The sequence below is a fragment of the Podarcis bocagei genome, assembly GCF_964188305.1.
Source record: "Podarcis bocagei genome assembly, chromosome: 7".
NCBI lineage: Eukaryota > Metazoa > Chordata > Lepidosauria > Squamata > Lacertidae > Podarcis > Podarcis bocagei.
The window spans coordinates 25918198-25932307 of NC_138132.1; positions in this window are offsets into that span (position 1 = coordinate 25918198).

Consider the following 14110-nt stretch of genomic DNA (forward strand, 5'->3'; position numbering starts at 1 on the left):
AACACAGAATTGTAGAGTTGGAAGGTACCACAAGGGTCATCTAGTCCAACCCCCGCAATGCAGAAACCTTTTGCCCAACGTAGGATTCAAACCCAAGACTGTGAGATTAAGAGTCTTCGTGCTCTACCCATTGAGCTAACACTCTCTCCTCATTTGTATTTTTATGTTGTAAACTGCCTGTAATCTTTGGATGAAGGGTGGTATAGACATTTAATAAGTAAAATAAACAAACAGATAAATAAAAATTGGTAGTTTGTATCCTCATCCCTTTCTTTGTTCTTCAGTTCATACACCAGGGCTGGGCACAATGTCCAGTTTGCATGTGGAAGACACAAGGTTCCATCTCGACCTTCCCCAGGAGAAGGTCTGAAATTCAGGAGAGTTGCTGCCAGTCAGTGTAAGCAATGTTGAGCTAGATAGGTCAATGACTCTGTATCAGGCAGTTTCCTGTATTCCCAGAGTGGCATGTCAGAAACAAAATTACAGGGTTTGGGGTTGGAGATTGGGGCAGGGTGCTGCAGAGAGAGAAACATTCAGAATCTTCAATAGCAGTCAATCGACAGCTGCACTTAACAATGGTTATAATTTCAGTGCTGATGTTGCCTCGCAGAAGGTTCTGCTGCCTTCATCATTCCAGCCTGAGTCACATTGGCAAGGGAAGACAACTGGAGGAGCAGGAGCGAAAGAATTATCATCAACATCACCACCACCATCTGAAAACATCCTTGTTTAGACAAGCCTATCCAGATGTCCTGGGCCCATTGTTGTTCAACGTCTTTATAAATGATTTGGGTGAAGGTACTGAGGCTGATCGCCGAAGAATTGATGCTTTTGAATTATGGTGCTGGAGGAGACTCTTGAGAGTCCCATGGACTGCAAGAAGATCAACGCATCCATTCTGAAGGAAATTAGCCCTGAGTGCTCACTGGAAGGACAGATTGTGAAGCTGAGGCTCCAATACTTTGGCCACCTCATGAGAAGAGAAGACTCCCTGGAAAAGACCCTGATGTTGGGAAAGATGGAGGGCACAAGGAGAAGGGGATGACAGAGGACGAGATGGTTGGACAGTGTTCTCGAAGCTACAAACATGAGTCTGACCAAACTGCGGGAGGCAGTGGAAGACAGGAGTGCCTGGCGTGCTCTGGTCCATGGGGTCACGAAGAGTTGGACACGACTAAACGACTAAACAACAACAACAATTGAGGGGATGCTCATCAAATTTGCAGAGGACACCAATCTGGGAGGGTTGACTAATGTAGAGTTGCCATATTTCAAAGAGCAAAAAGAGGACATATTTGCTACTTTTAACTATGGATCTCTATGACGACTCTCATCATGAAAAAGAGGACGTGTCCTGGAAAAAGAGGACATATGGCAACCCTAGAATGCCACAGAAAATGGGGCAAAGTGCACATTAAAATGTATGTCGAAACAAAATTTTAAAAATTCCTTCCAGTAGCACCTTAGAGACCAACTAAGTTTGTTATTGGTATGAGCTTTCGTGTGCATGCACACTTCTTCAGATACACTGAAACAGAAGTCACCAGACCCTTATATATAGTGAGAGGATGGGGAGGGGTATTACTCAGAAGGGTGGTAGGAATGGGTGATTGGCTGATAGGTGTGGTAAACCTGCTGTCGACTGTTAACGACTGCAATTGGTCTTACAGGAAGAAGCAAATTCCTCTAACATAATGCACTTTAACAGGCTACTTCTGTTTCAGTGTATCTGAAGAAGTGTGCATGCACACGAAAGCTTATACCAAGAACTAACTTAGTTGGTCTTTAAGGTGCTACAGGAAGGAATTTTTTAATTTTGATAATGCACTTTAGTAAGCTATTATTTTCACTAATACACACATTTTAATTACAGGTAGGTAGCCATGTTGGTCTGCCATAGTCGAAACAAAATAAAAAAAATCCTTCCAGTAGCACCTTGGATCATGCTTTTCACCCCTGGGCAATTCGGCTCTAGGGACCACACATTCACTCCATAAGACGCACAGACATTTCCCCTTACTTTTTAGGAAGAAAAAAGTGCGTCTTATGGAGCGAAAAATATGGTGCTGCTCCAAAATCCCATGAAAACAAACATGAAAACAAAGATCACCACAGCCAATCACAAATGAACAACCACACCGTAGGCCAACCCCAACCTCTCTCACCACCAAAGGAACACAAGTGAGCAGCAAAGAACCTGCACAAGCAACTCTGACACAAAACCCCACATATATTAAGTAAAATAGAAACATCGCCACCCGACCCCACCCCCACTCACTTCCCCCCCACCTCTTTCCCCCTTTTCTTCCTAATGTCTCAACAAATGAAACTGATCTGTAAAAATGTTACATGGGGGTTGAAATACAAGAGAGAGATGTTGGACACACTTTTGTAAATCAAGAAAACCTTTAATAAAAAAAAGTGTGTCTGGTGAAAAAAAACCCAGAAAGGTCAAGCAGCAACAACTAGCGACACCACCGATTCTGTCAGGGACAATACAAGAGGCTACAGGGGTCTTGAGCCTTCAGTTTCCATGGCAATATATGCAACAGGGAAAGGAGGGGGGATCACTAGTGATTACAAGCGTACAACATGAAGTGGGGGGGGAGGCCATCTCTTTTTCAGATGCGCTGCCTTTCCCAAACTTGCCTTTATCTAGGTTGCTAATGGAAGCAGCTGTTGAAAACGCCCACACCTCTGTTTCAGAAAATGTATAATGTGCCTTGCTTATTCATCTCAGAAGTCCATCCCCTCTGATGCAACTGTTATCCTGTGTGTGCTCATTCATGGGGTTTTTTTCCATAGAACCATAGAACTGTAGAGTTGGAAGGGATACAACCCCCTGCAATACAGGAATCAGAATCCCTAAAGAATCCCTGACCGATGACCACCTAGCTTCTGTTTAAGAACTTCCAGTGGAGGGGGAAAGAAGGAACCTTTTACCACATGTGGTGGATGTGCCCCAAGGTAAAAGACTTCTGGGAAAGGATTTATAATGAACTAAAAAAAGTGTTGAAAAACACATTTATTAAGAAACCAGAAGCCTTTTTACTTGGTATAGTGGGGGGTGAAATCCCCAAAAAGGATGTTACTTTTTTTCTGTATGCCACAACAGCTGTGAGAATATTACTAGCGAAGAATTGGAAGAAACAAGATTTACCAGCTATCGAAGAATGGCAGATGAAGATGATAGACTATATGGAACTTGCCGAACTGACTGGGAGACTCCAGGACCAGAGAGAAGAGATGGTGGAAGAAGATTGGAAGAAGTTTAAAGAATATTTGGAAAATATCCTTCCAGTGGAGGAGAATCCACCACCTGCCAAGGTAGTCTGTTTCACTGTCGAACAGCTCTTTCCATTAGAAAGTTATTCCTAATGTTTAATTGGAATCTCATTTCCTGTAATTTGAATCCACTGGTTTGGGCCCTACTTTCTTGGTGCATGTGAAACATCCCATGATGGTTCCCAACTATAATCCTCCAATCCTATAAGAAGATTACAAATTCAGGAAGTCTACTTCAAGGGATATACTTGTTCCTTAAATTCCCTGCTCAAAATGGTCTTTAAACAGACCATAAAGGGATGGACAGATCAGCCTATTTGCAATTTGTGTCAGTTTCTGCATGTGTGCAGAATGCATTCTATCCCAATTCCACAATGATCTGCAAATAAATAAAAATAAAAATCCATACAAGAGTTTGTATTTGAGTATTCAAACACATACTCAAAAACATGGTTCATCCCAAAATATTATTTCAATTTTATAATCTCTGTTTATTTTTCATTTTAATCTTTCAAAATGTGTTTTATCCTAAAATATGCATTTTTACACATTTTTGTATGCTCTTTTAGCTGAAGACTGTAGCGCTCGATTTTGAGAAGTGCAAAATCTAAAGGATAACTATGTTCTGGTCCCCAGTACTTGTCCAGGAGATGCAAACTAAGTTAGTTCTCTTAAATATGCAAACAAAATGTTTCCCCCTACAAGATATTGTTATCCTTCCAGCAATCTTAAACTTTTCCAATTGGCATGACTGTCTCTCCTGTCAAAGCCCCTGAAGATGAACTGATTGGCCCACTGCTGTTACTGATATCCATGGACCATTGTCAGCTACAGAGGTGAAGCATGAAGAAGTTTGGACTGAAAGCAGCCCCTGAATTACAATGCCTTCCTCGGCCAGTCAGCTATTGGCTGCTTTGGATGGGAGCCCACAACAGACATCCAGACTCAGCTCAGCTTCTGGAAGGAAGCCAGAGGTTCTATCCTCCATCAAGTCATCCAACAGCTTGGCTTGATACAGTTAAGCTGGCTGAGAGCAGGAGGAGGTTGTCCCATATGACTGAAGCCTGGAGCATCATGCATTGGGTCTGTTGTTGTGCTGTTACGATTCATAGGCAGCTGAAAGGCTGATTTGGCTGCCTGTCAGCAGCAGGAGGAGGTTAGGAGAATTGGATTTCGGTGGCTTTGTAGAGTAGAGTCATCTTTGCATCAGCAAAAAAAGGTCACAGTACCTTTCATACGACAGAAAAATGGTTCCAGTTCCACACACATTTTATTTTATTGCCCATTTTATGCAAAAATATATGATAAGTATTTGGCCCTCTTAATGAAGGAGGGGATTTATCACACTGACTCTTCCAGGGTGTCTTATCTGCTGAACAATTATAGGAATGACATTGTGGAGAATGTGGCAAGATTTTTGAGTGAACACCATTAAATTACATCACTATAGGTCCTAAAAGCCATTTTCATACCTGACAATGTCTGGACAGATTTATCCCAAAGTATCTCCTACTATGTTTCGTTAACTGTGTTGTGCTCTGATCCATGTATATGATGCACTTTTTCTAAGCCAATAAAGGAGATTGATTGAGTGACTGATTGATTGATTGATTGATTGATTGATTGATTGATTTCAGATCATCCTCACAACATATGGCCTTGAATGGGGGAGAGGGTCTTCTTTTTTCACTAAAACAGGATAGTGATAGGGTGGCTCAGCTCACTCCTCAAAAGTGAGCTTAGCCTCCTTTCCAGCACCTACTATCCAGGAGAAAAAGCTACAATAAAATGACAGGCAGACCCAGACCCAACATCTGCAGTCAGTACCTTCAAAACAGCTGCCAGGGCCCCAGCAGAACTCACCACTGCACTGGTCTCCCTACTGGTGTTGGGGTCTGCAACTTGCCATTTTAAGCTCCCACACACATATCCCTATCCAGTTCTGAAGGGGAACAGGCTGACTTCAGTCTGAACCAGGTAAGAACAGGACCTCAGACAGCTCCAAGGAAGCCCTCTCCTGAGAAACAGTAGCTGCTGCTATGTTGTCACTACAGGGAGCTACAGCCAGGTATCGCCTTATGGAAGCAGGCAAGACCTGGTGTGTGGTGCTCTCCATCTTCTTGTAGGACCTGCTTATGTACAACAGAATTTCAAGCAAAACACAACCTAAGTTTCTCCAAAAGAAGAAATTGAAGCACTCCAATTAATTTGCCTATGTACTTGAACAGAAACTAGCTGAAAGGTAACATTTGGAGATCTACCTTGATCGTTACAATGCATCCTTAATTGTTATTGTTGCATAATAGAAGATTATTGTATAATCTTAGAAGGTTGTATAATCTTAGAAGGGGTCTGGCTGTGAGAGGGCACGATAGTGGCTAGCATGAAGGCATACCTCGCTTCTGAATTTGCTCCCAGCTCCCTCCAGAGGAAGAGCCATAGCTCAGTGGCTGACCTTCTGTTTAGCATGCAGGAGTTAGCTAGGGAAAATATCCCAGTCTGAATGAGCTGCTGTTCTTGAGAGCTGCTGCCAGTCAGTGTAGACAATCTGGAGATAGATGAACCAATGGTCTGACTTAGTATAGGGCAGCTTCTTCTGATCCTCATCACTTGCTAACTGTTCCAGTGGAGAAGCCCTGATGATCTTACACACAAATGACTCTAAGAAAACCCTGACTTCCCTCCCCAACCCCTTTATTTTCTTTTCACAAGCACACATCTGGCACACTGTGGGAGTCAAGGAAGCCGCTGGAGTGGCAATTCTGTGTGAAATGGTAGCAAAAAGGTTAAGCATCACTTCTTCCCAGTAGCTCCTCCACTTAAAATCTCAGCCTCGCTTACGCACCTTAGACTTGGGGCGGGGGGAGGGATGGAAGAGTGGGAAAGAGTTTTCCCTGGAAAGGAAAGGAAATGAATTCGGCTATTTTAATATTGTGCTACGAAACCAAGGAATAAAAGCTAGCATTCACACTTTTGAAAAGTCTAATAGGGAGCTCTAAATTTGCAAGCGTCAAGTGGGAGTATCCAAGTATAGACACCCTTTTGCATTCACACCCCATTGCAAGATGTGCAGGGGTGTGCAGGGAAATACGAAGGTGGGGAGCCCTGTTGGGCAAATGAGGGGCTGCTGCAGGAGGTGTTGGGGTGCCATGCGCTCAGCGTGGGCTCTACACACAGAGACACACACTCACAGAAAGAGAGGGGGAGAGATTCAGGTGTGTGAATGAGCAGTGGTTATGCATGGTCCCTTCAGGCAACCCTCCTGAGAAAATTAACCTAAAGGCAGATCCATGTTTCACACATAAAAAGGGGCAGATCCACGCTACACATTTAAAGCATATTCAATGCAAATTAAAAGCACACAACATCTCCCAAAGAATTCTGGGAGCTGTAGTTTACCAAAGATGCAAGAAATGGCAGCTCCGCGAGGGGGAAACTACAGTTCCCAGGATTCTTTGTGGGGAAAAGAATGTGCTTCAAATGTGTTTTGACTGTGCTTTATTTTTTATATATTTTTTATATTTTTTATATTTATATATTTTTTTGATTTTATATATTTTTTTGATTTTATATAGTATAAACATATGATAAACAACAATTCAAAGTCCAAATCTCAATATTACTCTGAATCTCCTGACTTCTCCCCATCCCTTCCATGGGTCCTAATTATAATATTTACAACTGTATTTCAATATTTATCCAAATTTTTATCCTTCTAAATTATCCATACATTCTGTTACTTTACAAGGGTGGTTAAAATCCTGCCAATGTTTTAACTTGCTTGCAGTGGTCTCGTAAGTAAATCATAAACTTTTCCCATTCTTTTTAAAAGTTCTTGTCTTCTTGACTTCTGAGCTTCCCAGTTAATTTTGCCATTTCAGCATGGTCCATTATCTTGGTTAGCCATTCTTCTCTGGTCAGGGTTGTTTCTTCCTTCCATCTCTGGGCTAGTAGTATCCGTGTGGCTGTTGTCACATACATAAACATCAAGTTATGTTTATGTATTTGACTATGCTTTAAACGTATAGTCTGGATCTTCCTTCCATCTGTGTACACACTATACATTTAAGGCACATTTAAAACACACTCCCAATCCCCTACAATATTCCCAAAGTTGGGAACAGAGTGATCAGGAATGTGGCATGCAACGGTGTGTGTGTATGTGTGTGTTAGAGGTTAAACCAGGCTTCCTCAAACTTGGCCCTCCAGATATTTTGAACTACAATTCCCATCATCCTTGACCACTGGTCCTGCTAGCTAGGGATCATGGGAGTTGTAGGCCAAAAACATCAGGAGGGCCGAGTTTGAGGAAGCCTGGGTTAAACCTTTCCTTCCTGTGCCATTCCCCCGCACAAAAATAAATCACCACCTCTGTATCTGCCTTCAGTTAGGCTGTTCAAAGTAAAGAAGTCGTGCTTTAACCAGGAGCGGACTCTTTTTGTGAAAGGACTGTGAGTTACTGAAAACCAATCCCTAGGCTCGCAACGTGCTCAGAAGCACCCTGTTCTTTCATTCCAGCTCCCTCTTCCACTTGGTAGCTCTTGAGATTCTTGGGGGGAAAAGAAGTGGGGATGAACTCCTCCCCCCCCCCAGCTGATTGCATTCTGGCTACATCCTTTTCACACCTCTTTGTTTTCATGGGAGAACCATCTGCTTTTAAATGAAGTTTCGCTTACCATTCGAAGCACCCTTGGCAGTGTTTCCCCCCAAAAGGAAGCTTTTAAATATTTTTAAATAAAAGAATCGCCCAGTTCTGAAGCACAATTGAGCAAGCATCCCATTTTGTGCGCCCTCTGCTGGAAGAAGCGTATTCCAAATGGGCCAATCATGCTCTCTCTTCCTTCTGTAGCAGAATGGCCCAATCTATGCCTTGGGAGCCAGTCGAGTAATTAGATAAAAGATAATTAAAGCACTGGACCCAATTAAAGGTACTACTGCTGGATCATGAAATTGTGAACTGGTGGGCTGTTTGAGTGTTGTAGCAAGACTGATGGAGGCGAAAACTGTTAAGGCCCAGAAATTCAGCCAACTGTTTCTTTTCGTGGTTTTTTTAAAAGAATTTTTGAGAGCCAATAAGCATGTTGGCTGGTTGCAAGAAGTGATGGGGAGGGATGCAGGCTATACAATCGTTCCAGATAAATCTAGGACTCCGTTTCTTACCTTTTGTTTTTGTTTTTTTTAATATTTTATTAGGTTTTCAAACATAAAATAGAAAATCACATATCAAACACACAAAATCCCTTCACCAAAGAAATAACAAACAGAAAAACAAATACAATTGCACCAACAAACAATATAAAAGAAGAAAAAAGAAAAACACAACTGGTCATAACATTTTTTATATAACTAACTGGACTTCCTCACATCTCCCTTACCCTGCGTTCTCTATAATAAAAATACCAGCAAATTATTACCTTGTTTCATTCCTTATTTTGTACTTCTCAAATGTTATATTTCTAGACTTAAAGTGATTTTTGTCAATTAATTATAACTTAAATTAAACATAATATTTCTTTAAGTTTCGATCTTTTCTTACATATCACTTAATTTTCTGTGTCACATAATCAAGTTACTGGAATCATATTTTTCTGGATCGTGCAATTTTTTAACATTCATACAGCTTGTACTGTTTTTGTAGATAGTCTTTAAACTTTTTCCAATCCTCTTCCATTGTTTCTTCACCCAAATCTCGGATTCTGCCAGTCATTTCAGCCAGTTCCATATAGTCCATCAATTGCGTCTGCCACTCTTCCAGTGTGGGCAAGTCTTGTGTCTTCCAATGCTTTGCAATAAGTATTCTTGCTGCTGTAGTCGCGTACATAAAAAAAGTTCTGTCCTTCTTTAACACTTTCTGGCCGACAATACCCAAGAGGAAGGCTTCTGGTTTCTTAGTAAAGGTATATTTAAATACCTTTTTTAACTCATTATAGATCATTTCCCAGAAGGCCTTCACTCTTGGACAAGTCCACCAGAGGTGAAAGAATGTCCCTTCAGCCTCCTTACATTTCCAACATTTATTATCAGACAGGTGATATATTTTTGCAAGCTTGACTGGGGTCATGTACCACCTATATATCATTTTCATAATATTTTCCTTCAAGGCATTACATGCCGTGAATTTCATTCCGGTGGTCCATAACCTTTCCCAGTCCTCAAACATGATGTTATACCCAATGCCCTGAGCCCATTTTATCATGGCTGATTTGACTGTCTCATCCTGAGTATTCCATTTAAGCAGCAAGTTATACATTCTTGAAAGTACCTTAGTCCTTGGTTCTAACAATTCTGTCTCTAATTTTGATTTTTCCACCTGGAATCCTATCTTTTTGTCCAAATTAAAAACCTCTTTAATTTGAGCGTAATGTAACCAATCTCGCACCTTATTCTTTAATTTCTCCAAGCTCTGCAACCTCCAATTGTCTCCGATTTTTTCTATTATTTCCCAATATTTCGGCCAACCGGCCTCCATATTGAGTCTTTTTCGGGCCTTAGCCTCCATTGGTGATAACCATCTTGGGGTCTTATTTTCTAATAAGTCTTTGTACTTTGTCCAGACAGTAAATATTGATTTCCTGACAATATGGTTTTTGAACATTTTGTGAACCTTTACCTTGTCGTACCACAAATATGCATGCCATCCAAAAGCATTATTGAACCCTTCCAGATCTAGGACATCAGTGTTCTCTAAGAGTAGCCAATCCTTCATCCAGCAGAAAGCTGCAGCTTCATAATATAACCTTAAGTCCAGCAGGGCAAATCACATCTAAATAACTAAACAACAACAACCCCCACTTTGGAAAAAGAGAAAATAGTTATTCAGGCCAATCTCCAGCACTAAGCAAAACCCATGTTAATGTTCATTATTTTGCTTTTTCAGCAAATGTGCTTCTCCCAAGTATGAAGATGGTGCTGCCGCAACAAGACAAGGCTACACCTGTTGGATTTTCCAGGTCTCCTTGCTTAAACATAGCCCTGTTTGTTGTTCCATTGATTTCGATCAGACCCCACATCAAACGTGCTCAGGTCTGAAGCATTTCCCTATGATTATCAAGTATCATGATACTCTCCAGCGAGCCAAATCCCTGCAAAAGGCCATGAATGTCTTGTTAAGAAAGATTTTGCTCATCTTGGCTGTTTTCCCAAGCATCCTTTTTAAACGGCTGCTACATTTCCAGGGCACTTTGCAAGAAAGGCAGAACATTCGCCGCTTCATTCGCTCCCACTCCAAATCTAGCACTGTAGCTTCTCACTCTTAGCCTTTCTGGGCCTTGCTTCATTAATTTCTTTACAGATCTTTTGATCTAGCTAGGAAAAAAAGGGAGAAAAAGAAATATGATTTTCTATTCGTGGTCCATGTCTGCCTAACTGCTGCTTGCTGCTGCCATCTTGTGGGCTGTTTTTAAAACTACAATTACATTTAAAGGAGTTCTACTGATTTAATCAAGAGTGAGTCCAGCAAGGATGAAATTTCACGAGGCTTCCAACTTTGGAAGATTTTCGGAATTCAGATTCAACTTTTTTGAATTTTTAACCATATCATGCTTTTTTCTATAACCGGTGTGTGTGTGTGTGTGTGTGTGTGAGTGAGTGTGTAAAACTTAACGGAAAATCAATAAAAATACAATTAAGGAAAAGCAAAGCATGTTCATGCTTTCCTTTGGGGATTCAGCTTGAAGGAATAGCTTTTAGATAATAAAATGCACATGTTGCTAATTAGTTATAAAACAACAGCGTTGTGCATCAAAATGTCAAAGTCAAGAGTTTTCAAGTCCTGCCCCCCACTCTCACTCCTTTTAAAAACCCCATAAATCTAACAGCATTCATAACTGATGATGTTGGTGGAGGGGGGGAAGAAGATAAATTTGGAAAAATATATATTCAGGGAACAAGCTACACAAAACTGAGGATTTTAAATTGACAAACATTAAGCATCTGCTGTGCAGTTCAGCCTTACACCCAGAAGTCTCCTTGATTCCATGGAACTCACAGTTCAACATGTATTTAGAATTACAGCTTAACTCTCCCGCCTAAAACAAGGAGACATAAAATGTCCTTCATCTAGCTGGATCATAGCCTCAGAATTTAATTAGTAAGTCTGAATTGGATCGATTTATTTAGCCTGTTCTGTACGATCTGAATCCTAAACACCTGTGTCCTAAACACCTGATCTATACATTCCAGAACAGCCCTCCAGGGACTGCACCACTTCAGAGTCATATTGCATAGTCCCCATGTCAAAAAACAACCCCTGAACGTAGAAAGCTAGGTTCCCAGGGAAACGATAGCCCATATCTTTCTTCCCGATATTCTAGAATTCTCTTTAAAATGGAACTGCACTGTCTCCACACTGCATGCGCGCCAATCCTCCCGTTATGCCAATGAGCTTCTTGAATATAGTTGTATATGCCCATCGTTCATCTCAGTTGTTGGAGTGGGCTTAGTTATTGCAGCTGTTCACACCAGAGTGGAATAAAGGACACTTCATCATTAAACAACTGAATAGATTTCAAGAGAGCAATTGCCCAGGTCGCATTCTCTTCGCATTTCTGAAATGTGTTGGCAAAATCTGTGCTGGTGGCTTAATTGATTTAAAGCAGGGGCGATAGCTCTCTTTTTAAAACAAAAAACAGTTTCTTGTTTTGGGAGTTTGTCCTTTGTGCATCAGAATCCTCACTCTGCAGATTGTGTTGTTGCAATGGGGGCACGCGATCAAGGTTAGACACCCAGAGTTTCTTAAATCACTTTGCCCCTCTTGTCTTAACACAAATGGAACACAAGAAAGGTTGGGTTACAGCATTCAGGTCACCTTCTGGGGATGATCTAATGCATGGTAGTACAGTGGTACCTCAGGTTACAGACGCTTCAGGTTACAGACTCTGGTAACCCAGAAATAGTACCTCGGGTTAAGAACTTTGCTTCAGGATGAGAACAGAAATTGTGCTCCGGCAGCGCGGCGGCAGTGGGAGGCCCCATTACCTCAGGTTAAGAACAGTTTCAGGTTAAGAATGGACCTCTGGAACGAATTAAGTTCTTAACTCGAGGTACCACTGTACCTAACATTCCACATTGTGGCACCACTCTGGAAGCTTGTTCTAATGGAATGGATATTTGGAGACCTAAGAATTGCATTGGATTCACCAAAAGCTAGAAAACAGGTCAGTGCTGAGCCTCAAAACACCACTGGGTGAGAGAACCTAGTACAAGGAGTCAAAGAGAGCAGGGGCTGTTCCTAATCAATCAAAATCCCAGGTTGCCATGGATGCCTTTATAAGCAGGGGCAGCCAATCTAGTGCCCGCCAGATGTTTTCAGAATCTGCTGTCCTCCTTTCCCAGCCAAGATGGTCAATGGCTGAAGATAATGGGAGTTGTAGTTCAACGGTATTTGTATATTTCATTATTACACTGTTTTTAAAGAATTCTAGCAAACTGTCAATTGCTCAAAATTGGAAGAATCTGGACAATCTACATCTATCCCTGTGGACGGACGGACGGGCACACACACACACACACACACACACACACACACACCCCGTATTTTTCGCCCTATAGGACACACTTTTTCCCCTCCAAAAATGAAGGGGAAATGTCTGTGCGTCCTATGGGCTTTCGCTGAAGCCTGGAGAGCGAGAGGGGTCGGTGCGCACCGACCCCTCCCGCTCTCCAGGCTTCAGGAAGCTCTGCGCAACCCTCGGGAGCCGGGCTCCTGAGGGTTGTGCAGAGCTGCTTGCACTCCCGGACTCCGTGCAGCCCTCCAGAGCCCGGCACGAAACCGCGCCGGGCTCCCGAAGGTTGCGCAGACCTGCCTGCGCTCCCGGGCTCCGCGCAGCTCCGCACAACCCTCTGGAGCTGGGCGCAAAGCCGCGCCGGGCTCCTGAAGCTTGCACAGAGCTGCCTGAGCTCCCAGGCTCCGTGCAGCCCCACGCCTGGGGGGGGATAATCCCCCCCCCAAAAAAAATCTAGGTGCGTCCTATAGGGCGAAAAATACGGTATCTATTAACATTAATGGGGAAACTTACCAGACTCCTGAAAGCTCAGAGGAGTGAACAAGACGCAGACGGCTATATAGAAACATGGTACCCTTTACTTTCTCAACTGATAATCTTACAGTGTGGCATCCTCTGAACACCCTTGTTCAACTTTGGAACATTTTTAATTAAAAATTCTGCCCTATTCCATTATTGCAGGGGGGACAGGGGGATGTTATTGCAATTACACAAACACAGACACACACATACCAACAGGTGATAATCAGGACTTGAAGCACTAGGTAAGGCTTGCAAAAGACCTGAGCAGGAGTTAAAGCAGCACTGATCAGCTGAGGATTGAAGTCACTGCCTATCAGTTGACAGGCAGCATTTTAAAGCTTGCTTTCTGCAGGGATTGGCTGGGCAACAGAGTTCCCTGTGCAGAACCGTCACATAGCCTATCCAGCCCCGTGCCTGATGACGTATGTCTGGTGCAAGGCAGGCAAGTGTGGTTTAGGGGGAAACAGCCTCATGGGCCAAACGGAGACCCTTCCTGGGCCAGATCTGGCCCCTTAGGTCAGAGGTTCCCTACAGACAATACTAGGACTGACCCCCTAGCTAGCAAGGCCAGAGCTCAGGGATGATGGGAGTTGTAGTCCAACAACATCTGGGGACCCACAGGTTGAGAACCGCTGGACCACATAGAAGGAATCTTCCTCCTTTCTTTCAGGTGGACTGGGCCTGTCACTTATTCAGTCCCACTACGCACAGAAGAGCACCTCCTTCCTAATGAGTGAATACACTGACCAATCATAGCAGTTTCCCTATCTTGGGCCTCCAGCTGTTTTTGGACTACAATT